Source organism: Nicotiana tomentosiformis, chromosome 7 (assembly GCF_000390325.3).
Source record: "Nicotiana tomentosiformis chromosome 7, ASM39032v3, whole genome shotgun sequence".
Taxonomy (NCBI): domain Eukaryota; kingdom Viridiplantae; phylum Streptophyta; class Magnoliopsida; order Solanales; family Solanaceae; genus Nicotiana; species Nicotiana tomentosiformis.
The window spans coordinates 66,258,512-66,265,244 of record NC_090818.1 but is presented as its reverse complement, the minus strand read 5'-3'; positions in this window follow the sequence as shown (position 1 = coordinate 66,265,244).

Sequence of the window (6,733 nt, the reverse complement as noted above, 5' to 3'; positions counted from 1 at the left end):
CAAATTGTGTTTGGCCAATCTTTCTAAAAAGTACTTTTGAATGTCAAATTACCAAAAAGGATAGTACCAAGGTCTTATAATTATTTTGAAGAGAAAAGTAAACTTAAATATTTATCATAATAGACTTTTATTATTTTGTATTTTATTTAATTAAAATATAAAACATAAAGTAAACAAACATATTAAAGATTCAAATCAATTTTACATATATAGTTATGCCAAAACATATAATATTGTCTAGTATAACTACTTATTGTTACCCGATAAATAATCAAAATACATCATTCAGAATGAATTAGAAGTCTATTCCTCGGGTGACCTTCACCTCCTTTCCGCCTTCGTACGACTAGTCTTATTTTCTTTATTCCTTCCTCACAAATTATTATATACTGATAAAACACTATGAAATAATAAGTAAAATCACTCATACATAATAATATTTTTCAACAATTTCATCTCTACTTCTATCACCCAACGCCTCCATATTAGTGGAAGACTTGCCTTGAATTTCGAAAAGAATATCATAAGGCTCATCTCCTTCTTCAATCTCTGATGTAATGTCTTTATTAACATAATACTTGAATTCCTTATTGGTAGAAGAATATCACCAGATGAAATTATTGTCACGACCCAAAATCCCAACCTATCGTGATGGCGCCTATCTCGATACTAGGCAAGCTGATAATCTCAATAAACTACAATTTCTCTTAAGTTTGAAAATATAATATTTAAATATAATACAAAATCTCACAAATACTGATACGAACACTCTCCCAAAACCTGGTGTGACTGAGTACATGAGCATCTAATATGGATACAAGTCAAAAGAAAACGGTCTATAATAGTCTAAGACCAAATACAGTAAACAAGGAGATAGGGAAGGAGAGACAAGGTCTGCGAAACACGACAGCTACCTCTGAATCTCTAAAAAATCAACTGTGCGAGAAATTCAACACATGCTATGTCCAGAAGCACCTGGACCAGCACACGAAGTGCAGGGTGTAGTATGAGTACAATCAACTCAGCAAGTAATAATAATAAATAAGGATCTGAAGATAGTGACGAGCTACACAGTTATAGTTCATTTTCAGTAATTCCAACAGAGAATAGACATGCTTTCAAATCCATCAGTTTAAGTCAAATCAATTTATATAGTTCAAGTTCATGTAATCCGGATATAAAATCCTTCAGAGAATTTCACAATAATGACAAATAGCAACTAAGTGCAACAACAAATGAAAAGCAAGTACAGACTCTCAGGGCAACAATCACTCCACTCGTCACAACAACTCAACCACTCGGCTCTCAGCCCTCAGCACTCACACTCAATGGCTACCCGCGCTCACTGGGGGGTGTACAAACTCCAGAGGGGCTCCTACATCCCAAGCGCCATAATTTGTACGGATAACTCACGTGCTATAATATCCTGCACGGACAATTCACGTGCCATAATATCCTTACCTCACCAACAGGCCCTCGGCCTTACTCAGTCCTCAACCTCTCTAGTCTCTGGGGCTCTTAGAAATCACAAAGACCAGCCCAAACAAAGATAACATAGTGTATCAACAAATATCCAGAAAGACTGAGGTATAATACGCAAGAAAAATCATGACTGAGTACAAGACAGCAATTAGCAAATACTTCAACAAGTACGCGACCTCTGCGGGTCCCAACAATACTATAACATAGCCTAAGAATGATTTACAGTCAAATTTCTTCAACACATAGAGAGCATATAGCTAACAATAAATTATTCAACTATACAGTTTCCACGGGACGGACCAAGTCATAATCCCCTCGGTGCACGCCCACACGCCCGTCACCTAGCATGTGCGTCACCTCCAAAATAATCACATGACACAAAATTCCAGGGTTTCATACCCTCAGGACCAGATTTAAAACTATTACTTACCTCAAGCCATGAAATTCTTATTCTGCAATGCCCTTTCCTCGTGAATTGGCCTCCAAACGCCTCGAATCTAGTCATAAATAATTTATTTCAGTGAATAAAATTAATTGGAATTAATTCCATAAGAAAATGCTAATTTTTAATAAAAATCTAAAATTTAGCTCAAGATTCGCCTATGGGGCCCACGCCTCGGAACTTGACAAAAGTTACAAAATCCGTAAGCTCATTCAACCATGAGTCTAACCATACCAATTTTATCAAAATCTGGCACAACTCAACCATCAAATCTTCAATTTAAACCAAGAGGGTTTTCAACTTTTCCAACTTAATTCACCAAATAAATGACAAAAACAACCATGGATTCGAGTAATTTAACCAATATTGAGTTAAGAACACTTACCTCATTGTTTTCCTTGAAAAACTCCCAAAAATCGCCTTTTCCCGAGCTCCAATACGTCAAAAACAGAAAATTCGATGAAGTCCCATTATCAGAACTTAAACTCTCTGCCCAGACATTTGCTCTACGCGATTGCGAACATTCCCACGCGATCGTGAAGAACAATGTTCCATCGCCCAGATTTAACTCTACGTGATCGCGGACTTTCCCATGTGATCACGATGCACAACATCATTGACCTACGCGATCGCGGACCTAACCACGTGATCGCAAAGCACAAACGCGTTATTTCCATTTCTGCCCCATTTCCTCTACGTGAACGCGACCTTCTTCACGCGTTCGCGAAGCACAAAATATCACTACCTCAAATTAACCCTACGCGATCGTAGATATCCCCACGCGATCGCGTAGAAAAAAACCTCCACTGACCAACTAAACCTACGCGATCGCAGACACATTCACGCGATCGCGTAGAAGGAAAACAGCATCAGATATCAGAAAATTCCAGCAGTTGTTCAAGTCCAAATGTTTTTGATCCGTTAACCATCCAAAACTCACCCGAGCCCCTCGGGACCTCAACCAAATATACCAACAAGTCCTAAAAAATCATACGAACTTAGTCGAACAATCAAATCACCTCAAACAATGCTAAAACCATGAATTACACGCCAATTCAAGCCTAATGAACTTTGAAATTTCTAATTTCTACAAATGACTCCGGAACCTATCAAATCACGTCCGATTGACCTCAAATTTTGCACACAAGTCATAAATCACATAACGGAGGTATTCCAATTTTCAGAATTGGATTTCAAACCCGATAGCAAAAAGTCAACCCCTTGGTCAAACTTCCCAAAAATTAAACTTTTGGCATTTCAAGCCTAATTCCACTACGGACCTCCAAATAATTTTCCGGATACGCTCCTAAGTCCAAAATCACCATACGGATCTGTTGGAATTATCAGAATTAAAATCCGAGGTCTTTTATACATAGGTCCACATCCGGTCAACTTTTCTAACTTAAATTTTCAATTATGAGACTAAGTGTCTCATTTCATTCCGAATTCCTTACTGACCCGAACCAACTAACCCGGTAAGTCATAAAACAACTATAAAGCATAAATTGAGCAGTAAATAAGGAAAACGGGATTATAATACTCAAAACGACCAGCTGGCTGGGTCGTTATATTCTCCCTCTCTTAAACAAATGTTCGTCCTCGAACGGGTTTAGAACAATACATGGAGTCTCAAATAAGTGTGGATATTTTCTCCACATCTCCTGCTCCATCTCCCAAGTAGCTTCTCCGGCTAGCTGACCTCTCTACTGTACCTTCACTGATGCTATATTCTTTGATCTCAGCTTTTGAACCTGCCGGTCTAAAATAGCCACCGGCTCCACATCATAAGTCAAATTATCGTTCAGCTGTACTGTACTGAAATCCAAAATATTAGACGGATCCTCGACATACTTTCGGAGCATGGATACATGGAACACTGGATGAACACCTGATAGACTAGGTGGCAAAGCAAGTTCATAAGCCACCTCTCCAATTCTTTTAAGTATCTCAAAAGGCCAAATATACTGAGGGCTCAACTTGCCTTTCTTCCCGAACCTCAACACACCCTTCATGGGTGAAATCTTCAGCAGAACCTTCTCCCTAACCATGTAAGTAACATCACGGACCTTCCTATCAGCATAACTCTTCTGTCTAGACTGCGCCGTGCGAAGCCGTTCCTGAATCACTTTGACCTTCTCTAAAGCATCGCGAACCAAGTCAGTACCCAATATTCTAACCTCACCCGGCTCAAACCATCCCACGGGAGACCGACACCGTCTCCCATATAAAGCTTCATATGGAGCCATCTGAATGCTTGACTGGTAGCTATTATTGTAAGCAAACTCCGCGAGTGGCAGAAATTGATCCCAAGAACCCCCAAAATCGATGACACAAGCGCGTAGCATATCCTCCAATATCTGAATAGTGCGCTCGGACTGTCCGTCCTTCTGAGGGTGAAATGTTGTACTCAACTGAACCTGTGTGCCCAATTCTCGTTGCACTACTCTCCAGAATTGTGATGTAAACTGCGTGCCCCGATCTGAAATGATGGACACTGGCACACCATGTAGGCGAACAATCTCGCAAATATAAATCCCAGCCAACCACTCCGAAGAATAATTAGTACCAACTGGAATAAAATGCGCAGAATTGGTCAATCGATCTACTATCACCCAAATAACATCAAACTTTCTCAAAGTCCGTGGGAGCCCAACTACGAAGTCCATGGTAATATGCTCCCACTTCCACTCTGGAATTTCAAGTCTATGAAGCAATCCTACCGGCCTATGATGATCATACTTTACCTGTTGACAATTTAGACACCGAGCTACAAACCCAACTATATCTTTCTTCATTCGCCTCCACCAATAGTGCTGCCTCAAATCCTGATACCTCTTTGCGGCGCCTGGATGAATAGAGTACCGCGAACTGTGAGCTTCCTGGAGAATCAGCTCACGCAAACCATCTACATTAGGCACACATAGCTTGCCCTGCATCCGTAATACACTGTTATTTCCAATAGTGACTTCTTTGGCATCACCGTGCCGAACCGTGTCCTTAAGGACAAACAGATGTGGATCATAAGACTGGCGCTCTCTGATGCGATCATATAAAGAAGACCGAGAAACCACACAGACCAAAACTCGATTCGGCTCGGAAACATCCAATCTAACAAATTGGTTGGCCAAGGCCTGAACATCCAAGGCTAAAGGCCTCTCTGCTACCGATAAGTATGCTAAGCTGCCCAAACTCTCCGCCTTACGACTCAAGGCATTGGCCACCACATTGGCCTTTCCGGGATGATAGAGAATGGTAATGTCATATTCCTTAAGCAACTCTAACCACCTCCGCTGCTGCAAATTAAGATCCTTCTATTTAAACAAATATTGTAGACTGTGATGGTCGGTATATACCTCACATTGGACACCGTACAAGTAATGCCGCCAAATATTTAAGGCATGAACAATAACTGCTAACTCAAGATTGTGGACTGGATAATTCTTCTCATGTATCTTTAACTGTCTGGACGCATAGGCAATTACCCTACCGTCTTGCATCAACACTGCGCCGAGACCAATAAGCGATGCGTCACAATACATAGTATAAGACTCTGAACCTGTAGGCAACACCAATACTTGAGCTATAGTCAAAGCTGTTTTGAGCTTCTGAAAGCTTTCTTCACACTCATCCGACCACCTGAACGGAGCACCTTTCTGGGTCAATTTAGTCATAGGCGATGCAATAGATGAGAATCCCTCTACTAAACGACGATAATAACCAGCCAAGCCGAGAAAACTCTAAATCTCAGTGACTGAAGATGGTCTGGGCCAACTCTGAACTGCCTCTATTTTCTTCGGATCCACCTTAGTTCCTTCACTGGACAATATATGTCCCAAGAATGCCACCGAACTAAGCCAAAATTCACACTTAGAGAATTTGGCATAAAGTCTCTCTTCTCTCAGCCTCTGTAATACAATGCCCAAGTGTTGTGCATGCTCCTCCTGGCTACATGAGTACACAAGAATATCATCAATAAATACTACGACAAATAAATCAAGATATGGCTGGAACACACTATTCATCAAATGCATAAATGCTGCTGGGGCATTAGTTAGCCCAAAAGACATCACAAGAAATTCGTAGTGGCCATAACGAGTTTTGAATGTCGCCTTTAGAATATCCGAATCCCGAATTTTCAACTGGTGATACCTAGATCTCAAATCAATTTTAGAAAACACCCTCGCTCCCTGAAGCTGGTCAAATAAGTCATCAATACGCGGCAAAGGATATTTATTCTTGATTGTCACTTTGTTCAACTTCCTATAATCAATGTACATCCGCATAGTACCATCTATCTTTTTCACAAACAGAACTGGTGCACCCCAAGGTGACACACTAGGCCTAATAAACCCTTTTTGCATTGAGTTCCTGAAGTTTCTCTTTTAATTATTTTAACTCAGCCGGTGCTATATGATACGGAGGAATAGAAATGGGCTAAGTGCCCTGCACCAAGTCAACACCAAAATCAATATCCCTGTCGGGTGGCATACCCGGCAGGTCTGCAGGAAATACATCCAGAAAGTCTCGCACGACCGGTACTGAATCAATAATAGGAGTATCAGCATCAACATCTCTCACAAAGGCCAAATATGATAGATATCCCTTTACAACCATACGTTGGGCCTTTAAATAAGAAATTACCCTTCTAGGAACAAAATTTAGAGAACCTCACCATTCAACCTTTGGCAACCCCGGCATCGTCAACGTCACGATTTTTGCATGGCAGTCCAAAATAGCATGACATGGAGACAGCCAATCCATACCCATGGTTACATCGGAATCAACCATACCGACTAATAAAAGATCAAC